The 25712-nt window shown below is 41.6% G+C and overlaps 2 long non-coding RNA genes across 3 annotated transcripts in view; one reads left to right on the top strand and one right to left on the bottom strand.

The window, feature by feature from the left end:
- LOC141420819 (uncharacterized) overlaps positions 1–21187 on the bottom strand; it is a 61701-nt gene extending 40514 nt beyond the window's left edge. The window contains exon 1 of one of the 2 annotated variants that reach the window (XR_012445481.1): positions 20946–21187. This is a non-coding gene — a long non-coding RNA (uncharacterized lncRNA). Of the gene's footprint in view, positions 1–16806; positions 16925–20945 lie in introns of those variants that run through there. The other variant, XR_012445482.1, reaches the window with a different exon arrangement.
- Positions 20256–25332, top strand: LOC141420820 (uncharacterized). The gene is made up of 3 exons (XR_012445483.1): positions 20256–21025; positions 21199–21287; positions 24467–25332. It is a non-coding gene; the product is annotated as an uncharacterized lncRNA (long non-coding RNA).
- The last annotated feature ends 380 nt before the right edge of the window (positions 25333–25712 follow it).

The following is a 25712-nucleotide window of genomic DNA, read 5'->3' as shown; positions in this document are numbered from 1 at the left end:
TTTGTGTAAATGTTTTCAAAGCATAATGCTGCATATACATGGCAGAATTTTTTTAACTGGCACAAAACTTTTACATATTTATGGGGTGCTATTAATGCTTTGATACGTATATACATTGCATAATTTTTAAATGAAGTAAGCATATTTATCTCCTCCAACAATTATCATTTCTTCATGGTGAACGTGTTCACCAAGCTTTCTTCAAGCTTTCTGAAATGCACAGTGCGTTGTGTTATCCACAGTCACCCTTCCGTGCATAGCATGCTAGAATCTCTTATTCTTTTCTTTAGAACTTCTGTAACTTAGTACCCATTCCTCAACCTTTCTCCATCCCTCCTGCTCCCAGGTTCTGGTTACCACCATTCTAGTCTCAACTGCTATGAGATTGACTTTTTTAGGCATCATGCAGTATGTGTCTTTCTGTATCTGACTTATTTCACTTAACATAATAACCTCCAGCTCCATCCATATCCATGTTGTCACAGACGACAAGGTTTCATTTGTTTTTACGGCTGCCTAGCATTCCACGGTGTCTATATACCACATTTTTTATCCATTTATCAATTGATGGACTCCTAGGTTGTTTTCATATATTGACCATTGAAAATAGTGTTGTAATGAATGTGGAAGTATAGGTGTTTCTTCTAAAAAAAACCATACTAGAGTTTGAACTCAGGACTTCACACTTGCGAGGCAGGTGCTCTATCACTGTACCCACACCTCCAGCCCTTTTTGCTCTGGTTATTTTGAAGATAGGGTTTCACTTTTTGCTCAGGTCAGCCTGGACAGTGACCCTCCTATTTTAAGTTTCCCACCATCACTGGGATGACAGGTTCATACCTCCACACCCAGTTTTTTTTCCCTGAGATGGAGTCTGGCAAACTTTTTTGCCCACACTGGCCCAGATGTGAGCCATCAGTGCCCAACTCTGGCTTCAATTTTTTAACATATTAAAAACTATATGAGAAATTGCTGACAGTGGTTCCTATCAATAAGGAGTACCTGGAGAAAGGTTTGTTTTTTCATTTCATTCCATGTGGTGCTTGAATTTTTAACATGCATATACATTAAGTTTAGGTATATCACTTTTATTTTAAGTTTATCTAATTCATGTAGAAATGAGCAGTTATAATGCTGTAAGTGTATTACATATTTAGATATTATATATGTCCATACATATAATTGTGTATGTAAATGTGTATGCGTATATATGTATGGACATATATATATACATATAGAGAGAGAGAGAGGGAGAGCGTGGTATTTGGATCTGCATGAATAGAAATGTGCAAATATTGCATGGCATTATTGTGCGCATTAAGTGATTCTGACTTTAAAAACGAAATGTATTTCTATTTCTAGGGGGTGTTTGTTGTGGTTTTGTGGGTGTTTTGGGTTTTTTGTTTCATTTTGTTTTGTTTTTTATTTTGACACAAGGTCTCTCTATGTAGCCAAGCTGGCCTGGAACTCACGATCCTCTTGCCTCAGCCTCCTGAGTGACTGGATTGTAGACATGCCTCACCTCACCCAGCCCATAATTCTATGTCTTCATTGCTCTTCCTCCTGCCTTCCTTACACTCTCAGACATTCTGTTTGCACCTTTAATTAGAAAGACAAAATATTTCAGTATACAATACAAAGCCTTATCCCTTACAAATTTCAAATAAATAATCCAAATTAATCACATCTTAAAACGGTTCCTTGGTGGCTCTACAAAATCCCTACTAGCATGGATTAGTTTTGAAGAATATGAGTATTTAAAACAAGTGGTGACTAAATGGGAGCACAGTCACAGGAGAAAAAGATAATATTTAGGCAAGAAGTGAAAAATTGCAAAGAAAAATCCAGGCAAGACAAGAAAGCATTTCTGTGTCTGCAGAGAGATTTGTGGGAAGTAAATGTGATTACAAGAGAAGAGGTGTTTCTTTGTAACTGAAACTTGACAGAAAAGACATTAAGGTATGACAGGCTTTGAATAGACTAGATTTGGAAAGGTAGAACCACAAAATAGGAAATATAAACTCCAAAAGATTTGCCAAGGTCTTTAAAATAGTAGCAATTATTTGATGATACAAAATACTGAAAACATGCAAGATAAAATTATATACTAAGCATAAGAATATAAATCCATACTCTCTATATTAGTTAAGAGAATCTTGTTTAAAACTGGACAAAAAAAACTGGATGCCGTGGCTGACGTCTGTAATCCCAGCTACTCAGGAGGCAAAGGTGGGAGAATCGTGAGTTCACAACCAACCTGGGCAGAGTTGAGGGTGTGGCTCAAGAAGTAGATTGCTTGCACAAGGATCTAAATTCAATCCCCAAGTACCGCCAAAAAAAAAAAAAAAACATGGTCAAAATGGATGCTGTCTGCTGCCTTGTTTTAAGTGTTCTGGAACAGGGATCACAGGCTCATGTGCACACATGTACACAAATCACCCAATTTACCTGCAACTAAGAAGTTGTTGAGATATAGGACTCTTAGTACTAAAACCAGGACAGTCTCATACAAACTGGCATAAGTTGGTCACCCTAATACAGAAGTGATAGATGATTGATAGATAGATGATTGATTGATAATATAATCTTCTCAATAAGTCTCTGGAACATTCTGTGGAGCATTGTAAAATAAAATTGAAATTACTACAGTGGCTTTTTGGGGGGGCAGAACCGGTCTGAACCAAAGGTTTCACACTTGCTAGCCAAGTGTGAGCCTTCCTCCCCCACCCCTATCCCCCCTCAAATCTTTCTTGCTTTGGTGATTTTCAGGTTTGGGTCTCATGTTTTTACCTGGGGCCAGCCTTGAACTGTGGTCCTCCTTCCAGCCTCCCACATAGCTAGGGTGGCAAGTGTGAAACACATTGTCAAGCTTGTTGGTTGACATGGGGTCTCGCTGATTGCCTGGGCTGGCCTTAACCTAAATCCTTCAGATCTCTGCCTCTCTGTACCTGGGATTACAGATATGAGCCACTGTGCCTGGCCTGGTTATTACTGTCGTTCCTACTATTTTTAATAAAAGCAATATAAATTCAACTCAGGCACTCATTAGGCTACTTCATATCCCATCCTTTGAATAAAAATGGCATGGTTTGGGATACAATATATGTACATATGGAAATGTCTCAATGAAACCCCCTGTATACCTATCATATAATAATGAAAACATTCTTTTAATGACATGGTTTAGTGCAATCGTGTACTCTGCACCAGAAAACACACATGCCAGCCAAGATCACTTCTGTTGAGTCAATTTAAGATCTATTTCTGTCCAACTTGATAGCGGGATAGAACTGACATTTCATAATATTCCTAGACTTTCTTGTTCACTAATTAGTTGTAGGACAATTTCTGGGATGTAAGAATTATCAGTGTTCACTCACTTATTCAACCAATATTTACCAAGCATTTCATTTGTGCTACATTGTTAGTATAATATGACCGAAATTAAGAATTTTCACAGCCTCCATTCTAACTAAAGAAAATACTGTAATTTTCTCCCCAATTTCACCTTCACGCAATTCCAAAAGAAAAAGACAAGTGTAAGTAGTCAAAGTCCAGAAAGCGAAGGGGGGGACGTAGCAGTGACTGGCTTTAGGAGGAGGTTTGAAGTGCCCTGTAATTGCCAGGCATGGTGGCTCAAGCCTGTAATCCTAGCTACTCGAGAGATGAAGATTGGGAGGATAATGCATGAGACCAGCCCAGGTAAAAAATGCACAAGACCCCATCTCAACCAATGGCTGCATGTGGTAGTGCAAACCTGTCATCCCAGCTATGAGGGAAAGCACAAATTGGAAGATCACTGTCCAGACAACCCAAGCATAAATCAAGACCCTATCTCAAAAAACACCAAAACAAGGTGGAGGGCATGACTCAAGTGGTAGAGTGCTTGTCTAGCAAGGGCAAAGGCCTGCATACCACCGAAATTAAATGCAAAAAAGTAAAATGCTTTACAACAGTGGGGACCTTGAAAGAAGTGGTAGGGGAAAGGAAAGTAGATTTCAAGAAGTATTCACTGCACTCTCTATGTGGATCCCTTCCACGTTTCTGAGAAATACAAGTAAAGGATTTGAATCATTCTGAATGGGTGGCTACTTAACCGTTTATTCTGCCAAATTCCAAGAATGTGCTATATGGGTGCTTGGTTTATAGGGTTACATGAGAAACAAAGACATTTTCATGCCTAGGAGAAGTTATGCCATATGTGAAAACTTTCCCATCTGGCACCTGGGTGCACATTTAAGCTTCCCACCTCCAAGAGTTCCACAGGGCCCTTGGCCAAATTATTCCTGTGTTGTACACATGCAATCACATGATCAAAGAGTTACTTGCTTGTGTTTTATATCTGGTTTATAGAAAAAGACATCTGTAAGAGAGTTAAAGCCCCTATGTTCTTCATACCACAGAGAACACATGTGTTTGGGGAAGTTGCTCATTCTTCTAAGTACCAAGCCACAGGCACTCAGGCATTTTACATAAATGATTTCCACTCAAGTCTAAGGTGAAAGAAAGCAAAATTAAATGATAGGGCTTAGGTAAACTATAAACCATGGGTTTTACTGATCCTGTACTCAAGCACCAAATGCTACAAGAACAATACACAGCAAAAACATCAACAGAATGTGTTTAGAGCAGGAAAATGTATGTTACGATGAAAAAAAAAGTCTACAACTTTTTCACATCAGCAAATTAAATACTGTGTTGCAAATATGCTCAAATGCCTACATTGTTTGTAATAGAAAACCTAAGGATCCAACATCTACAACAAGAGAGGGAAATCTCAAGATTATTTGGTAGAATGCTCTAATTTTACCAAGGAAGAAAAGAAGGAAAGGAGTGGGGGAGGGACACCTAAAGGTAAATTTAAGTAGACACTAGATCAACAAACAAAAATCAATCATTCAAGTACATAGTCACAATGAACGCACAGAAACAGAAATTTAAAACACAATGCCACCCAACACTTGTAATCCCAGCACTCAGGAGGCTGAGGTGGGATCAAGAGCTCAAAATCAGCCTGGACTAAATAGTGAAACACACAACACACACACACACACACACACACACACACACACGCATACACACTCACTGCATTTATAAGCACCTCAAAGTAATATTTACACATAAACTTAAATTATCCATGTGCTGAAGATTACAAAATGCTGATAAATAAAGAGATCTAAATAAATGAAAGGACTGAATTAGAAAACTCAACAAAAATATCAGTTCTCCACAAATTAAAATGTAGGCTTAATGTAATTCCAGTCAAAATTCAGCAAGATTTTTGTAGATAAAGTTAAGCTTATCCTGAAAGTTTATATGGAAGACTCAGACCCTAAAATAATCTTTTTTAACTAAAATAATCTTGACCAAAAAAATAAAGTGGAAGGAACAAATCTGCCCAATCTGAAGGCTCTCTGCTCAGTCATGAAAATCAGAAGTGTGGTGTTAGTTGAAGAATACAGACACACTGAAACACCAGTGAAACAGAATAACTCAGAAATAGCCCAAACGAATATGCCCAACTAATTTTTTATATTTCTGTTTTTCATATTTAACTACCTGCAAAATATACATCAGCCATTTATTTTTATTCTTATTGAAATAAACTTCATCTGTCATAAAATTCATGTTTAAAAAGTTAGTGTGTTTACTATGCTCAGAAGTTATGCAACCATCATCACTATCTAATTTCAGAACAATTTCATCACTCTAAAAGCAAACTCCATACCCATTAGCAATCATTTCCCATTCCCTCCATCCCCAGGCGGTGCAACCATTAATCTGTGTTCTAGAACTGGTTGTGGGTACACACACCTGACTCCCAGCTACTTGGGAGGCAGAGGCAGGAAGATCATGAGTTTGAGGCCAGCCCAGACAAAGATAATGAGACCCTACAAAATAAAATAAAAATGAAAGTTCCAGGGATATAGCTCAAGTTGTAGAACATTTGCCTCCCTGGGTTCATTCACCAATACCACACACACACACACACACAATCTGTAATCTATCTTTATGATCTGCTAGCTAGAAGGGACCCACATCCCTGAGTGACCATAATGAAGGATACCCACCAACCAAGGACGTCCCTGTTAGAGTTTGCTCAAATGAGAAATAAACAAAAAGAAACAGTAAATCCATGGTTATGTCCTAGCAGCAATTTCTCCTCCTATAACCAACTACTACAATTTTCAGAATGTAGACCAAAGACCACTCTCTTCTCTGTAACAAGATGATCAAGTTGACCCCATCACAACACTTCAACAAAATCCCTAAATATGATAAACAAACCAATTTAAAAGTAGTGTCTTCCTTCAGAAAAACTAATTAGATACAGCACACTACACAATGATTTAATAACTCAATGTATTTATTTCACCAGTTTCAGAGCATTAAACTGACCCTGATGGCTTTGCTGTGTTTTATCACCTCTCACAGGAAGAAATGAGGATGTATAAAAGATTCCTCAAGTATAAAATGTGAATGAAGAATGGCTATTTCTTGTTCCTTTCCCCTCAAAAAACAATGCTCTTCTCAGTCACTTAAGCCAAATACGTAATTGTTATTTTAATCTGTCCTCTCACAATCACCTCTACACTCCCCTTCTTTCTAAAATTACTATCAGCTCCAATTCCAAATCAAATTCCAAAACTGTCCATTTTTCTGCTCTCCACTGCCGCCATCTTGGTCAAACCATCCTGTCTCAGCTGAAACCACAGTAGCCCCCAAAACCTCTCCATTTCTACTCTAGAGCACCCACTATTCTTTCCCCCAAACAGCCAGAGGAGTATTTTTTTAGACATAAATTATACCATGTCACTCTCTGTTAAAAATTCTTCAATGGCTTCCCATTGAATTTGGAATACAACACAAATGTCTCTACCATGACCCACAAAACCCTGAATGGTCCAACCTCCGCCCAACTCTCCAAACTTGTCTTGTGCTACTGTGGCCTTCAACTACCATGCTTTAACCATCATACTAGTCTATCTTAGCAGACACATGTACTGATAATCATCAAAGATATTTCAACTTTGTTGGAGACAGCAAGAGGAAGATGGTGTGCCATTTATATTATCAACCAAAGGGAATGATTATCCTAATACCTTCCAGCTCTGTCTTTTTATTTAAATCTAATATTTGTATTCCTGTGCCTCATAATTAAAACGTGAAACAAGTAGGCACATACCTTGTTCTCCTTTGGCAATTGGGAAACTGGATCACATAAAGAAGTCATAGTGCATGAAATGGCCATATATACTTCTACTTAGATATAAATTCAACCTTCATGAAATTCCAGGCCATAATTCATCCTACAGAGTAATATTAACTCAGCATCAAATATATGCTTCATTTTGCAAAAAATCTTAAGACCTAGAGTGTTACATGTGTGACATTCATTTTTTAAACCATGTTTTAAATATCTTTGTCATCTACCAATATCTCTGAAAATTGTGTTAGTATTCCAACTCAGGATTATCTCTATGGGGAAAATTTTATTTGCATTGTCATATGGTAAAGAAGGTCTTGAAATACATAAGCCACCCATGTCAATGAGGGACATTTTCTAATGCTGAATATCTAGTTAGGGATCTTTGACCTTTCAAAACAAAGCTAAGAACTCAGAAAAACAAATTAAATACTTTTACCAATATGAGTCAAATTTTATTTTTAACAAGATACCTTTTTTTTTTTTTTTTTTGGCAGCACTGGGATTGAGCTCAGGGCCTCATGCTTGCTAAGCAGGGACTCTACCACTTGAGCCACTCCCCAGCCAAATTTTATATTTGCTTGAATGCTAAAGTGAATTTGTAAAAAAAGAATTTTTCTTTGTATTTAGTCATTGTCAGAAATTACAGATCTTTCTAAGAATGAGGAGAACTAAATTACCCTGCAGTGCTGAAAATACTTATTACTTACACCTTCCTGAAGAAAAAGTACTAAACAATGATTTCCTATTGCTTTTGTTAAAAAAAAAAAAAACCCTATCCAAACCAATTTATACCCAAAAATATTTTGTAAAATTGAACTACTGTGATTTGAATGGGGTAAAAAAATCCAGAACTCCACCTGCTAAGCTAAGCTACCCTCTCACCCCAGTTTTCTTAAGACCCCAAGGTTTATAAGAATCATGCTTTATAATCCACAGAAGTTGCTGGAATTCTATTTTGGTCCTATTAAAAATAATTAATTTTAAACCAGGTATGGTAATACAGGTCTGTAATCCCAGCATGTAGGAGACTGAGACAGGAGGATCACAAGTTCAAGACCAACCTGGACTGCACAGCAAGTCCAAGGCCGGCCTGAGCTATTTAGAGAAACTGTAGCTAGAGAAGATAAGAAATCACAAAGAAAAGATGAATTTGATAACACAAATTTAACAGGCAGTGTATGCTTAATTTTGTTTTTGACTTAAAGTATTCTATATCTACTCCTAATTCAAATTGCCTGTCCTCTGTATCTCAGTACATGATTCACTCTGCTATTCTGGACATATGGTGCAAAAACTGTGTGCACATGCATTTAAATGCAAAAATGAGACCTGTTGAAACTGTTTCAGAAGTAGGGGAAGCAGGATAAAGGAGAATGGTGGAGGGAGTGAATTCAAGTATGATATAGTTGATATATGGTAAGAACTTTTGTAAATGCCACAATGTATCCCCACCTAGCACAAGAAAAAACGATCACAGTAACTATAAGTTTTGAATTTCTAGAACATGGGAGAAGGAACATATATTTCATGGGATGGATTCAGTGTTTTCATGTATTCAATATTTTATTTTAGGGGCACAGCTTTGATTTAAATCAAGTGAGCTATAAGATGCCGCCCACTGTAATGTATGACTGGGCCCCATTCTGGGTACCAGGTCAATGATCTAGAACTGAAATCAGAGCAACAACAGGAGGAAATGGCAGATTTGGGGATTTTACTATTTATATCAATAAAACTATAATGGAAAAAGGCATATCACAAGAGGAAAAAATAATGCTGCAAGTTTCAAGGAGACAGGAATAGATAAATCAAACTCAAGCACAACAGAAAACCTTAATTGCATGCCTTGTGGACAAGCTCATTTTGGACAGCCTTTCTACTAACCCATGCTTCTTCTTTTTGGTGGATACATCATACTGTCCATCGATTAACCCCACCTGGATGCAGGCCTGGGGCAGGGGGCACGGGGACAGGCAGGGTCAGTGTGGTAAGCAGACCTCTGTGTGGCAAGGATCTAAAGAGCTCAGTGAAATCTGACCCAACACCTCTTTGTTAATATGCATTCAGTTCTGTCTTCTTTAATATGCTGATATAAAATTCGTTGGTACACAAAGCAAGCCTCAGCAAATATAAGAAAATGGAAATAATACTGTGCATACTATCTGACCACAATGCAGTAAAAGTAGAACTCAACAACAAAAGTAAAGACAAAAAACATGCAAACAGCTGGAAACTAAATAACTCATTACTTAAGGAAGAATGGATCATCGATGAACTAAAAGAGGAAATTAAAAAGTTCCTGGAAGTCAATGAAAATGAAAACACAACCTACCGGAACCTATGGGACACAGCTAAGGCAGTCTTGAGAGGAAAGTTTATAGCCATGAGTGCATATATTAAAAAGATTGAAAGATCCCAAATCAATGACCTAATGATACATCTCAAACTCCTAGAAAAACAAGAACAAGCAAATCCCAAAACAAATAGAAGGAGAGAAATAATAAAAATAAGAGCTGAAATCAACGAAATAGAAACCAAAAAAACCATACAAAGAATTAATGAAACAAAAAGTTGCTTCTTTGAAAAAATAAACAAGATCGATAGACCCCTGGCAAACCTGACTAAAATGAGGAGAGAAAAAACCCAAATTAGTAGAATTAGGAATGCAAAAGGGGAGATAACAACAAACACCATGGAAGTCCAGGAAATCATCAGAGACTACTTTGAGAACCTATATTCAAATAAATTTGAAAATCTAAAAGAAATGGACAGATTTCTAGATACATATGATCATCCAAAACTGAACCAAGAGGAAATTAATCACCTGAATAGACCTATAACACAAAATGAAATTGAAGCAGCAATCAAGAATCTCCCCAAAAAGAAAAGTCCAGGACCTGATGGATTCTCTGCTGAATTCTATCAGACCTTTAAAGAAGAACTGATACAAACCCTCCTTAAACTGTTCCACGAAATAGAAAGGGAAGGAAAACTGCCAAACACATATTACGAAGCCAGTATAACACTTATCCCAAAAACAGGCAAAGACACCTCCAAAAAGGAGAACTATAGGCCAATCTCCTTAATGAACATTGATGCAAAAATCCTCAACAAAATAATGGCAAACCGAATTCAGCAACACATCAAAAAGATTATTCACCATGACCAAGTAGGCTTCATCCCAGGGATGCAGGGCTGGCTCAACATACGAAAATCAATAAACGTAATAAACCACATTAACAGAAGCAAAGACAAAAACCACTTGATCATCTCAATAGATGCAGAAAAAGCCTTTGATAAGATCCAACACCATTTCATGATAAAAGCTCTAAGAAAACTAGGAATAAAAGGAAAGTTCCTCAACATTATAAAAGCTATATATGACAAACTACAGCCAGCATTATACTTAACGGAGAAAAACTGAAACCATTCCCTCTAAAATCAGGAACCAGACAAGGATGCCCCTTATCTCCACTCCTATTCAACATAGTACTGGAATTCCTAGCCAGAGCAATTAGGCAAGAAGAAGGAATAAAAGGAATACAAATAGGTAAAGAAACTGTCAAAATATCCCTATTTGCAGATGACATGATCCTATACCTTAAAGACCCAAAAAACTCTACTCAGAAGCTTCTAGACATCATCAATAGCTATAGCAAGGTAGCAGGATATAAAATCAACATAGAAAAATCATTAGCACTTCTAAACACTAACAATGAGCAAACTGAAAAACAATGTATGAAAATAATTCCATTTACAATAGCCTCAAAAAAAATCAAACACCTAGGTGTAAACCTAACAAAAGATGTGAAAGACCTCTACAAGGAAAACTATACACTTCTGAAGAAAGAGATTGAGGAAGACTATAGAAAGTGGAGAGATCTCCCATGCTCATAGATTGGTAGAATCAACATAGTAAAAATGTCGATACTCCCAAAAGTAATCTACATGTTTAACGCAATTCCCATCAAAATTCCAATGACATTCATTAAAGAGATTGAAAAATCTACTGTGAAATTTATATGGAAACACAAGAGGCCACGAATAGCCAAGGCAATACTCAGTCAAAAGAACAATGCAGGAGGTATCACAATACCTGACTTCAAACTATATTACAAAGCAATAACGATAAAAACAGCATGGTACTGGCACAAAAAAAGACATGAAGACCAGTGGAACAGAATAGAGGACCCAGATATGAAGCCACACAACTATAACCAACTTATCTTTGACAAAGGAGCTAAAAATATATGATGGAGAAATAGCAGCCTCTTCAACAAAAACTGCTGGGAAAACTGGTTAGCAGTCTGCAAAAAACTGAAACTTGATCCATGTATATCACCCTATACCAAGATTAACTCAAAATGGATCAAGGATCTTAATATCAGACCCCAAACTCTTAAGTTGATACAGGAAAGAGTAGGAAATACTCTGGAGTTAGTAGGTATAGGTAAGAACTTTCTCAATGAAACCCCAGCAGCACAGCAACTAAGAGATAGCATAGATAAATGGGACCTCATAAAACTAAAAAGCTTCTGTTCATCAAAAGAAATGGTCTCTAAACTGAAGAGAACACCCACAGAGTGGGAGAAAATATTTGCCAACTATACATCAGACAAAGGACTGATAACCAGAATATATAGGGAACTTAAAAAACTAAATTCTCCCAAAACTAATGAACCAATAAAGAAATGGGCACGTGAACTAAACAGAACATTCTCAAAAGAAGAAATTCAAATGGCCAGAAAACACATGAAAAAATGCTCACCATCTCTAGTAATAAAGGAAATGCAAATTAAAACCACACTAAGATTCCACCTCACCCCTGTTAGAATAGCCATCATCAGCAACACCACCAACAACAGGTGTTGGCGAGGATGCGGGGAAAAAGGAACCCTCTTACACTGTTGGTGGGAATGTAGACTAGTACAACCACTCTGGAAAAAAATTTGGAGGCTACTTAAAAAGCTAGACATTGATCTACCATTTGATCCAGTAATACCACTCTTGGGGATATACCCAAAAGACTGTTACTCCAGAGGCACCTGCACACCCATGTTTATTGCGGCACTATTCACAATAACCAAGTTATGGAAACAGCCAAGATACCCTAGCACTGACGAATGGATTAAGAAAATGTGGTATCTATACACAATGGAATTTTATGCAGCCATGAAGAAGAACGAAATGTTATCATTCGCTGGTAAATGGATGGAATTGGAGAACATCATTCTGAGTGAGGTTAGCCTGGCCCAAAAGACCAAAAATCGTATGTTCTCCCTCATATGTGGACATTAGATCAAGGGTAAACACAACAAGGGGATTGGACTTTGATCACATGATAAAGCGAGAGCACACAAGGGAGATATGAGGATAGGTAAGACACCCAAAAAACTAGATAGCATTTGTTGCCCTCTATGCAGAGAAAATAAAGCAGATACTTTAAAGTGACAGAGGCCAATAGGAGAAGGGGACCAGGAACTAGAGAAAAGGTTAGATCAAGAAGAATTAACCTAGAATGTAACACACATGCACAGGAAATTAATGTGAGTCAACTCCCTGTATAGCTATCCTTATCTCAACTAGCAAAAACCCTTGGTCCTTCCTATTATTGCTTATACTCTCTCTTCAACAAAATCAGAGATTAGGGCAAAATAGTGTCTGCCTGGTAGCCAGGGGGGTAGGAGGGAAGAGGGAGGGGGCGGGGGGAAGGGAAGGGGGGCGGGGAGAAGGGAGGAGAAATGACCCAAACGTTGTATGCACATATGAATAAAAGAAAAAATATACATACATATATATATATCTTTTTTAAATTCAGGTGTACACCAAGGGCTGGTTCCATGGTCATCAGGACCTAGACTCCTTCTGTCTTTCTGCTGCAGACTCTTTAGCTCATAGTTTTTAATCTCAGAATTGCCTCATACTTGCAAATCACTACAGCTCCAACCAAGTCCACTTTTCAAGCATCAGAAAAAAGAATGGAGCAAGGATCAAAGACCACACATCTCAATTGATTCAGACTCATTTAAAGCACTTTTTTGGAAGTCTTTTTATGTGTTTTTGGTGGGGGTAGAGGGTTGTTAGTTTGTTTCTTGGAAGTCTTATCACAAGATTCCTATCTACTTCTCCTGGACCACTAAGGCTTTCTACAAGAGAGACTGGAGACACAGTTACATATCTGGGCATATTTCTACATCCAACAGTACAGAGGTTTTGTTACTATAGCAGAAAGGGAGAATGGCTATTGAATAGGCAGTGAATTTGTTTATTGCTTAGAAATCACAGGTCCCCCTAAAGGTGGGAGAACTAAACTCCCCAAGGGTGCTAAAAATAATGATTGATGGCTGCCTACCTGAGCTCTCTACTACGAGACAGGGAAGGCAGGTGATCTGAGGTGGTCTCAACTCTCTATAGTTCTGACTGAATCAGTATTTCATTTTATAGTAGAAAACACAAAGAAAATTTCTGGTTCCTAGTCCCTGTGTCTTTGTCCAATTTTGTGGGTGAATCCCCACATCCAAAACGTCACATGACCTCTCTTCCACTTCTCAAATCTTACCATTCTAGACTCAAGTCTCCCTTCCTCCCTAAAGCATTCTCTGATTTCTCTAATCCAACTGACTTTTTTCCTCCCTGAATTCTCATGGCACAGAGCCTACCAAACCTGTCAGCTATAAATTGTCCTTTGATGTTTTGTAGGTGTGAGTATCAGATTCCCTGAGTGTAAAAAGACAGAGGACTTTCCCCAAAATTCCAGCATGAATGAGCTTCTAGAGAAATGCAGACAGAGAGGGAAAACAGCTGTGCCATCCATGGGACTGCCTTGGAGACTGGGCTTCTAGAAGTGTTGGTGTGTGATCTTCACAGGAGCAAAGAGAGAAAGACCCAACTGACAAGCCATGTGATGGTAGCAGGATTCCTGAGAGAAACCAGGGGAGCTTTTGGAGGTTTGTTTTTGTTTCTCTTTGGAATAGGGTCTCACTATTTAGCCCAGGCTGGCCTTGAACTCATGATCCTCCTGCCTCAGCCTCCCAAGTGCTGGGATGGCAGGCATACACCACCACATCTGGTAACCAGCTGAACTGAGAGAAGCTTAGGGGCAGTAATAGGTGTCTAGAGATGAACTTCAGGAAGTTTATTGTGAAGTGTGTCATACAAGGCACTTGACTCTAGTGCAGGTTTTAAGACACATTTAAGAAGACAAAGAGCAAAGATACTGCTCTTCAAAGGCTTTTTAAGTTGCTTTGCATTTTGTTTGGATAAGACCAGCTCATATTGCCACAGAAGATGAGCTTTAGGCTGAGGCAGAATCTGAGCACTAGGACAATGTTGTTCACACAAAAAAAGCAACTGAAGTTCAACAAAATTCAAGGCAAAACTATGAGGTACTTATTATAATGGAAAGGAAAATTAGCCAAAAAGAATAATAAGTAGGAAAACACCAAACAATTATTCTCCTCAAACAAACTTGGTACTATTATTTGTCTGTGGTTAAATAAGAAAAATGGAGATTTGGCTGGGCGTGATGGCTACTTGGCAGGTGGAGAGAAGGGGGTCACAGTCTAAGGACAGCCAGGGCAAAAAGCATGAGATCCCATCTAAAAAATAAAAGTAAGAAGGGAGGGTTAGAGGTATGACTCAAGTGGTAGAGCACAAAAAAAAAAAAAAAAGTGGTAGAGCACTTGCCCAGCAAGTGCAAGGACCTGAGTCCAAAACTCCAGTACCAGCCGGGTGCCAGTGGCTCATACCTGTAATCCTAGCTACTTCAGAGACTGAGATGGGGGAGGATCATGGTTCAAAGCCAGAGTGGGCAAATAGTTTGCAAGACTCCATCTCCAAAATAATCTGAGCAAAATGGGCTGGAGGCATGGCTCAAGTAGTAGAGCCCCTGCTTTGCAAATGCAAAGCCCTGAGTTCAAACCCCAGTCCCAGAAAAAAAAATAAAAAACACAAACCACTTCAATATCATCACCACCCCCAAAAAATAAAAATAAAAATGAGGATTTGGAACATCCCATTAACAGATTAAAGGGTTTTTTGCTTGTTTTTTGGTACAGGGATTTGAACTCTGGGCCTCATACTTGCTAGGCAGGTGCTCTACCACTTGAAATACCTTGAGTATTTTCAAGATAGGGTCTATTAAACTATTTGCTAGGTTTGGCTTCAAACCTCAATCTTCCTGATCTCTGCCTCCTGAGTAGCTAGGATTACAGGCATGAGCCATGGGCACCTGGAGAATTAAAGTTTTATATATCAAAAATGTAAATACCAATTTTGGTTTTGTTTGTTATTGTCATTTTTATGCTAGCTTGCTTATCCCCAAACCCCTCTGCCTGCCATCAGTTATTTTACTAAGCAATACATTCAGTAATCTCATTTGCTTGCTTCTACTGGTTCCCTGTTGAGTAAGTGACAAAATCCAAACCCTAGTTGGCAATAAGGTCCCTCCAACCTCCGGCTGACTTTCTTCTTGGGCAATACACCTATGTCTGCCAGGAGTAACATTTAAACTGCAGAACTTATGCACCTGCCACTCATTTTCCTTCTCTGTGTCTCCCTTCCCATTGTCACCTGCTCGGCTCATTCCATCCTCCTGCACTGAGAGGTAGGCTCTTGGGTAAAGCCTTGAGTGATGATCTCCCTGTCCCAGTAGCTGCCATCCTCATTTTCAAAGCTCTCTTCAGAGCTCTGAAATGACATCTAAGTATCTATCACTTCCCTCAGATTCAGAGCAGAGACTACTTCTTATTTTCTCCCAATCCTTGTGCCTAACGAGGTGGACAGCAAGTGATCAAGCAAATTTGAAATTTCCCATGCTGCAAATCAGTTTCTCCCCTGTTCCTGAGAACTGTGGGACAATCCCCTAAGATAGGTGCACAAGGTTCTTCCCTAACCCAGGTACACAGGAGTCTCAAGAAATGGATGAGAGTCCTTCTCTCAGGTCACACCAACCATTCCCACAGAACATGGTATCCTTGAAAAGTAACACTCTGGGACACATCTCTCGAAGTTACTTATCACAAATGCTCTCCATGGGTATCTCAAAACAAAATGGGGGGAAGGAGGGCTGCAAAAACATTTCCCTTTCTATTTAATCTATCATCATAGACTAAAAAGAGAAAAAGAATAAGAGAATAAAGCAAGAAAGAATGAGCTATCGAAGTTGGTCTCTGCCAGATATTAGCTCGTACCTCCTACTACTCCCTGCTCCTTAGGAAAGAGTCTCAGCCCATCTTTTGGTCCCCATTGGTCTTTCAATCTGGATCTTTCTACTGCTAACCAAAAACAAAAAGGGAAATTTGATTTTCACTAAGAATCAAAACTTACATGATTTTACCAGGATAGTTATTCTATCCAGATATAATTATCTATTGTGTCAGTATTAATGTATCTACTACATTAAATAGTACATTATTTATTTTGTGCTAGCAAACAAAAAGAATAAGTCAGGATTGGTATTTTTTCTATAATCAGCAACATCCCATAAATTGTTTTACTCAAACTCTTTGAGAAATGTTCTCAGAGTAAGATGACTTCTCTTCCCAATGTTTTAAACTTAAATGATCATAGTTTCTTTTCCTCCCTCAGTCACTTACTGTAATTAATGTCCAGCATCTTCAGATTGTAGTCCCAGAGTTAGATCAGCCTAAAGAGTTTCTAATTTCTTGAACTCTCAGATCTGACCTGATTCCTGCCCTCAGGGAAATATAATACTGCTTCTGGAATCTTTCTAAACCACACAAGAACTATTGTGTAAGAACATTTCCGTGATGGGAGTTTATGACTCAGAGTTTTGAAGTCCCAGTATCTCTTCTGTTCTTGTATTGCTTCTGGCTCCAAGTTTATGCCTCCTAGTTTCTCCCCACTTCACATTATAGAAATTAAATCAAAGGACTGATGAAACCAATCTTTTCAAATAGAAAGCACTGTTGCAATGGTATAGTATGATAGTGGGGTATTTTAGAGACAACAAAAATAAATATCAGGGGAGAAAAGGGTTAATGAATTCTTGTCAGTAATTTAAAAATTAACCTGCTATTTGCCAAGTGTCTACTGTATGCCAAACTATTTATTCTCCCATTCAATCTTTTACCCTGTAGCCTAGAGACTGATTATCTCTACTTTAAAAGAGAAAACTGAGGCTCTGAGGCGGGGAGTCTCTTGGCCAATCGCTCCACTGTTAGTGTGTGTCACAGGATTTGAACTTAGGTCATTTGACTCCTGAGTCAGAATTCTTTTCACTACACCACTCTTAGTTAGAAAGACTGGCATAATCCACGTTGGGAAATTTGCAGCCGTTATCTATGATTCACTTTTTAATGTAAGCCTTACTGAAATACATACATTTTAATTCTAGTACAACCTCCAAAAATGACCTTGCCTTGCCTGAACACCGGAATTGAGAGAGCCTCCCTATTCTTAGAACAGTCTCACTTAAGCAAGAACTGGGAAAAATAGAACCTGTAGAGACTTGACACTGTTCCCAGGATCCTTTACAAACAGGAATAAACCCAGCCTAATGCAGACTACTCAGGGCCCCCCTCCTTTTGGACTAAAAGGGGCCCTTTTACCGAGGAAGCTGCTAAAATGGTATCAGGCTATTAATGGGAAAAGCATTTACTTTAGATTAAGAAGAGTGTAAAGTAGGCTGGGGGCCCTCTATGACTGGCTATTAGGGATGTTAATTAAATATTTATACTGTCTAAATTAGCATAGTGAAAGCTCAATTCATCAATTTGTTCTGGTCTGTTTGCAAGGGGGAAAAAAATAACTTCAAATGCCCCTGAAGAAAGATGCTATGTGGGTCAATAGGAAGATGACTGAACAATTTATTATGATTGTGGTAAATTTTTATTTTGATTTTATTTAAAGTTACTTGTTGCAGCACCTTACCTTAAAGACCATTCACCACAGTCAATATACTGGAGAGCCATGAATTATTCAACCTTTATCCAATGAAAATTTTGTGAGGTGCTTCAATACTGAAGGCCTGATTGATTCATTGATTCCTTGATAGTTTACTTCCAAAAGGCTGGGAGCAGGTTTGATGTTGAGAACATCCCAGTCCTTCCTCTATTACTAATTGGCCTGCTGAAGGACCTAGATTTCCAAGTCTTAAAATGGTATCTTGTTACTAAAGCTGTTTTCAGGCTTCGTGGTTAGTAATTAAGAGGAATAGTTGAATCTTTCACTGGAACTGCTAAGCATGGGGTGTTTCTCCCTCGGTTCAAAGGAAGCCAGTGCGCTAATATCTGAATTCCCAGGGCCTGTGGATGTTTCGTGAATATATTTTATGAATTCCATCAGTTACAATTCTTTTTCTCTCATTTTATTATAGGAAAGTCTTAAAAAGGAAAGCTGGCCAACTTATTTTCAACTGTAAGTGAGAATGACTGTAATGGTGACTTTGTCAGCAACAATTCAGATGGAGTTGTCTGTAGCTAGCTGGAGCTCATTCCCTCTCACACAGGTTTAGATAAACCAACTGGAAGAGGAAAGTCTGGATTTGTATAGAACCATTCTTCCCACACTGGCATAATAGTTTTACAGTTACATTTAATAAACATACCTCTTCCCAAAACTCCACCTTAAAAACTAAACCTTCATAGAGACCTTTTAGTTTGTCTGGGGTATAATGAACTCTCTTCTGTCTTATAGGTATGTCATTTGTTTTACTGTGAATTAGTGATCAGAAATACAGTTTGCATCGTCTTTATATGGGTGCATCTGATCTCTCTGTGTTTCTTTACACCTTGGGACAATCGGTCCTTCCCTAACGAGGGCTGACATGAAAGGGTTAAAGGTTCTCTGGTCAAAATAGCCCAACAGAAGGAGCCCAGCCCAGAGCTGAAATCTAAGTGCTAATGATCGCTGCCCTTCACCCTGCTGCTGTCCACCGGCCGGACCTGCGGCCCAGTGGGGGCCTGGACTGGGAGAGGCCGCAGTGTTCTGCATTTAACATTTGAACTTCTCCTATCCGAGGCAGCAGGCCGTTTTGTCCTGAGGTCGCTGACCCTAGCTCCCCCATCAGCTGCCCTGAAACCTTAATTGAATGACAGATGGTCATTTTCGGGGGCGCCAGAAGCTGCGGGCAGCCAGCGGCGGGTCTCAGGCCCGGCAGTCCTGCCCGGGCTCTGCCAACAAGGGGCGGGCGGCGAGGCAGCAGGCGGCTTGCGGGCCGGCGGGGTCGGTAGGCGTGGGCTGAGTGCAGCTCAGCTCTCCTGGAGGATGCCCGAGCCTAAAGGGCCGTTTCACCGGGTCCTAGCGCCCTATCTGCCTCCCAAGTCCAGGGCTGGACACAAACTAGGCCCAAGCTAGGCCGGCGAGGAGCCTGGTCTGGCCTTGCCCCTTGATGGAGGCAAAAAGGGACAAAATAACTCTCCCTTTCAAAGCCGGATTCCAGCATCCTCCGGCCCCAATAATGAGATCAGACACCTTTGTGATCCAAGCCCAAGATGCCCAGCCCCGCGCCTGGCTGGTCTGCCAGAGCTCAGGCTGGGAAGAGGTCTTGTCCTGAGTTCAAGCCCACCCGCACACGGCCTGCCCCAAGTCCCCGGGAGCACCGTCTCCCCAGCGCGGGGAGCCACGCGGGCCTCGCGATTCCCGCAGACTGCCAGGTGGGCCCTGGCTAATGCCCAGTTTCTGCAATCCCGCGTCCACCTGCTGCCGGAAGCTGTCAGGGTTCCTTGGTAAAAGGTTGGGTCCCCCAAAGGCCCTGGAGTCACCACGGCCCAACCGCACGGGTTCTGCCGCCCGCCTGCGCCCTCATGTCCTATTTCTTTAAAATAAAAGCTGCGAGCCCTACAATTACTGGGATTACAGTGAGCGGGTATTGATCTGCAGCCGGCATTGTAGAATCAAGCCGACGGGCGGAGGCAGACTTCGCAGCCCCAACGCCCCCCCCCCCCAACACACACACACACCACCACCACCTCCTTGTACTGCAAAGCACTAAAAAAACATTTCTAAATGTTTGATTTCAGATGACCATCAACACCTGCTGCAAAAGAATGACCCCAAACACACACCCGAGCGGCTACACCTCCCCTCTCCACCAGTGGGACTCCCAGGCCTGAGCCAGCTATGCCGCCACCTTCCGCCTTTTTTTTTTCTTTCTTTCTTTCTTTCTTTCTGTTTTAATTACTGAGGGAAAATATACACATAAGCAAAAAAAAGAAATCCTCCCCAGCAGGCGCGAGCGGGGGTGGCGAGGAGGCCGGCGAAGGCGGTAATGCAACCCTAATGCAGATAGCTGACATCAACTTCCGTCAGGCAGCTCCAAGAGATCGAACCTTTCGATTGTAACTGGGACAATTTGCATAGTGATTCCCTTTCAGAGCTTTCCCGGGTCCATAACAAGCCCAGGCAGCTATTCAAATGCAAGTTGCATCCCCAAATGCCAGGCTGGCCTGACCAAAAAGAGCCACTCGGCGCCGGGAGAGGCGAGACGAGCGCTCCGGTTGTCATCTTTCTCTTTTCTCCTTCCTTCTCCCTTCCTCTTCTTCGGTTCCTGATTTAGCTGGGAGCTGTTTATTTATGGCTACAAATGTGTGTGTGCGAGCGAGCAAGCAAGCGAGAGAGGGAGGGAATTGATCTTTGCTTGGACTTAAAGATGGAGCCGAAGGAGCTGGAGGGAATTTGGGTTTGTGCGTCCGACTCAGACCCTGGGCACCGAGCCCCTAACCCCGCGACCTTGCAGGAATCCGCGGGCCCGGGAGCGGCCGGGCTGACCCACCTGCCCGAAGCCGGGCTGCGGAGCAAGTCTTCCGTCAGGGGCCCGTCCTGTCTCTGTCTTTAAAATGAGCGCAATAAAAGGTATCACCTGCAACGCGTGCTGATTACTTTTTCCTGCTCTGCGCGGGGCGGGGGTGGGTGATTTATAGATTCCGGGCCAGGGAGGAATTGGGGGAGGTTAAAATTGGGCTCCTCGGTTCCCTACTTCTCATTTGAAATTATGCAAATTTGACTATCGTTTCCCTCCCTCCTAGGGGGCAAATCCTCGAACGCGAACCTGATCGCAAGTCACAGAAGCACCTTGCTATGAAATCCGCTAATGCGCCTGGACTCGCCCACCAGGGTAAGCCATTCTCACAGGCGTGTGCGGCAGTGGGCGGAGGAGAAGGGGGCGGTAGGCCAGGGCAGGGGCTCTAGAGGCCTAGCCATGCCGGTCCACTGCAGAGCGTGTAGCCACGCAAACTGGGTGGGAACCGGGGGGCGGAGGGCAGTGTCCGCGTCACGACTGGGGAGCTGACTGGGGACGCCCCGCTGCCACCCTGCCGGCCTGTTACCCGACCACAGCGGGTAACAAGTCCTCCCTGGGAGTTTAAAGTAACAAATGAGGACGGAGACCCGGCCCTCCGAGTAGGGTGCCGATAACACGGACGTGCCCTCCGCTGGTGGCGGGTACTAGAACGCGCGTCTGCGGTTTATGCGCGGTTCCCCCGCCAGACAGCATGCGGCGGCTGAGCGCACTTCCATTTGTAAACCTCCGGGAAACACGGCGTAGCCGGATTCACGCAGCTGGAGAAACCCCCCAAAATGAACTTGTCTACTCTTCGTAGTCTAGCTCATGGTTCCAAATCGGCTAAATTGCTTCATTGTCTCTCCAAACCCCGCTAAACGTGATCACATGCCACCGGTCTCGCAGCACTGACGGTTAACTCGGTGGCACACCAGCTCCTCTCGTCAAAGGATATTAAAGTAGCGGCTAAATTCGTGTTGTTTTTGTTGTTTTTTTAAGTAGCGATTTTAAATTTAAAAAAACTGTAGGCTTTTAAAACCCACAGAAACAGCTCAACACATTTTCAAATGTTCTTGGTTAGGTGCTGGAAGCTGTCTGGCAGCGAGCTTTCTCGTTTTGCCGGCTTTTATACAGAGAACCCGGGATGTTTTTCTCCTTTTTTTAAGCTTGGTGTCTTTTAAAAATAGAGTGTTTCTCTGATCGTTTCACAATAAGTTCCTTAACAGCCAGATAAATAAGAGAGCATTTGGGGTTGAATGGTGAGAAAAGGGGACTGGCTAGGACAAATAAACCCAGCACAAATTGAACAGATGAAATGATTATGAAAGAAGATGGGGGAAGGTATGTGTCTGGGAAAAGCGAATTTAGGATCTGGACTTGTCAAATTATAATGTGCACACAAAACAGGTGCAAAGGAATTAAATCTTTTCATTCGAGCCTGTGTGTGCAACCAAAGAACACAGGCCCACATGGCCGTCTTCGGGAAGTGTACATTTTGAGACATTTCAAAAGACAATTCAGCTTTGGGACACTTGCATACTTTTTTGGTAAACTATAACTAATTAGATAACCTTTGGTTCTGGTGGGAAAGGATTTAAATTTTATTTATGTCTTTAGGAGGAGGGGAAGAAATGTAGAGCTCTGGTGGTTAAATTATTACTGGAGTTTATGGGGTTAATTGGATGGCAAATAATATACTCTCCCAACAACCTGAAGGGAGAAGGTAGATGCCTGTGGGACAGGAAGGGCCAGTCAGGTGGTGGCCAAGCTTTCTACCTCTGAGTCCTGAGGAGGATATGGGGAGGCTCTGAACTTAGCTTTGGGTTCATCGCGCATCACTCGCTCTCTTAAAACAGTAACTCAAGATGTAAGTAAAAGTGTTTTCATTTTTTATTGATCCCACTAACATCTTTCATTATCCAGCATGTAGCCACAGCAAATTATTGCTCATTTGATACCGAGAATTGTATTGACCATCACTTTCGTTGGAGAGAGAATTCTAACTACTGGCTGCTCTGTACTCAAGCTGAGGTTGAGGATGTCCATGGTTTAAACAAGTAAATGAGCCCTCTGCCTCCAGGAATTGATGCAGACGTGTTATTACCTAGCACCACGTGGACATGCATAGAAATCTGCTTCTTACTCTGCAGGTTTCGCCCCCATTCAGGGAAAAGGCCAGCCCCTTTGGAACACAACTGCCTTCTTGGAAGGCCTGGCATTCGTTTATCTCTTCTGTACCCTTCTTGCAACTTCTTTCCAGCTCTGGCCAGGTTGGGCAATGAAATGATGCAATGGACGAGTGCGTCTCAATCTTTTAGCTAAGGCTACCGGAATGGGGACGCTTAGAGACATCATTAAAAACCACCCTCCTCCCCCCCAAAAAAAAAAACTAAAATGTCTAGATTCATGGCTTTATGGTCTGGATATAATTTCCTAAATTAAATTGCAACACCTCACCCACCCGGTCAAGACCCTACATCATTCATTAGGAGCGGCTACATTGGCGGAAGTTGAAATGCTTTTAAGATTTGCATCTTCTTTCTGGGTGACAATGGGCATCCAAGCTCAAGGACAGGCAGACAGCTCCAGCGCTCAGGTCTGCGGTGGTGCGGGCAGGTAGCGGGTGACTCCAGGAGGCCTGACCGTAGACCCTCCAGCCCTCCGGGCTGGAGAGGGAGGCTGGACCTGAGAAGAGGCCGGAAAGAGGACCCAGGAGGGCAATGACAGAGGCGGGGTTTGTGCACGGGAAGCCCGTGGCGGAATCTGTGTTTGGGTCAAAAGGATCTGCCGCTGCTCAAACAGCAGAAGCCACCCGCCGCCTGGACCTTCGGGTTTCTTTCTCCCTTTTCAAGGCGGCCTAGCTAGGCCTTTCTGTCGGGACCCATGCGTCCTCGCTGCCTCTACTCAAGCGTCTAGGGGAAAAGCAGCCGGACCGAGGATGCTGGCCCCACACAGCAGAAGCATAAAGAAAGAAAGTGCAGCCAGGGCCACAGGGCCTGTCAGATTTCCAAAGGAACCAGGGATCCAAGTCCGCTTCTCCTTAAGCCCTTGGCCCTAAACAGAAGACCAGGAGGACCTTAGAGGAGCCAAGCATCTATAGAGTCCCTGGAGGAGATGGTTAGGTTACATTTCTACAATTACCAGGGAATAAGCCCTCTCGATTGGATTCCGGACCAAAATGAAGACCAATTAGCGATCTCACAAATGAGTCACCAAAAAGCGCCAGCTCCAAGTTGGAAGGCACATTTATGGGTCTAAGGGGCTTAGCTTGGTAGCTATTTTTCTAATGGAACGGTTAAGTGTGTGTGAAACCACTGGCACACTCCATGACCCTTCGAGGTCTAAAAGCCTCTTGGTTCCAGAACAAGGCAGTGAACGGGTAGGAGCTTGGGCTGCACAGGCAGGATCCTCACTCAAGAGCAGAAGTAAAAAGACTCAGATTCTGACTCCACTCCATGATGATGGAAAGTGTGAAATAAGATATATCATGGATTTTGTTTTTGTTTTTAACACAGATAAATAACCTCAGGTGTTGGTGTAATCAATGCATGCCCAATGCAGCGGTATTCCTTGAATATGTGCACTGGATCACCACTTTTGAAGATTCCAGCCCGTAGAGGTTTTGGAAACCCTATTTTTCCTCATTCCAGTCCAGACTCTGGGACCACAGAGAGCCTTCCAAGAAAGAGAGCCCAGCTTCAGCCAAGCAGCTGGTGAAACACACATAAGTACATACAGAGACAGGCAGTTTGAAGGATCCAAGGCTGGATGTGGATCTGATGGCTGACCAGGAGAACCAGGAAGACTCTGGCGCTGTTCCTGTCTAGAAACCAAGAAAGCAGCAACATCCTAACAGTTACTTGGGGAAACAAGACCTGGGACCTGGGTTTGGGTTGAAAAGTTAGGGGCAAGGGACAAATCACCCAGCATTTCCTAGGAAGGAGGCAGAACGGAGAACTACCCAGATAGACTGGCATTACTGAAAATTACAGATTAGGAAAATTATTCTCTGGGCACACACAGCAGCACACACACCTCCTAACCAAACCTCATCTCTACTCGGGGCCTTCAGCTCAAGCTTGCACATACCAACCAAACCACCCTACCAGCCTCTTCCAGGTTTTGCCAGGCAAAGGAAACAAGCAGAACTCAATAGTAAACTATTTTGTTCAACCTTCTGTCTTTTCATGAAAATAAAAGCCAACACTTTGTCATTTTTAATCACATAAGCAGACAATAAATCTAATTTTGATATTGATTTTTCCAGAAATCAAGTGATTTTTCTTTACAGTGTCTGTTGTGTTTCCTAAGAAGGACTGTTTGCTTGTAGATTGTGTGGTGATGAGCTTGGGTGTTCACACCAGCACTTCTCTGAAACACCCAGTTGATTGTGGACTTTGAAACCAGATAGCTGAGGGCGATTCTTCCTGGGCTGCAGGAAGTTTTGTCTAATTATCTAGATAATGGTTTCATTTTAGCCACCCCTGGTGCCCGAAGATAGGTTTAAGGCTCAGCTGGTGATTTTAGCAGTTATGGCTACCACAATTCATTTGTTTAAAAAATTGATAGGAGAAAATAAAGAAAAATAAAACAACAACCTAAAAAGTCTTGATGTCACGGGCCAAGATGGCACTGTGGAGAAATTAGCAAAAGGTGCTGCACCCTCCTCAGATGACAAGTCCCAAGCTGAGACCTGATGAGCCCAGACAATAGCAAAGATGTACCTGAGAAATATCATGTGTCACCAAGTTCAGCCAAAAG

This window comes from Castor canadensis, chromosome 2 (assembly GCF_047511655.1).
Source record: "Castor canadensis chromosome 2, mCasCan1.hap1v2, whole genome shotgun sequence".
Classification (NCBI taxonomy): Eukaryota; Metazoa; Chordata; class Mammalia; order Rodentia; family Castoridae; genus Castor; species Castor canadensis.
Note: the sequence above shows the minus strand (reverse complement) of the source record. Positions and strands in the feature narration are given on the sequence as shown.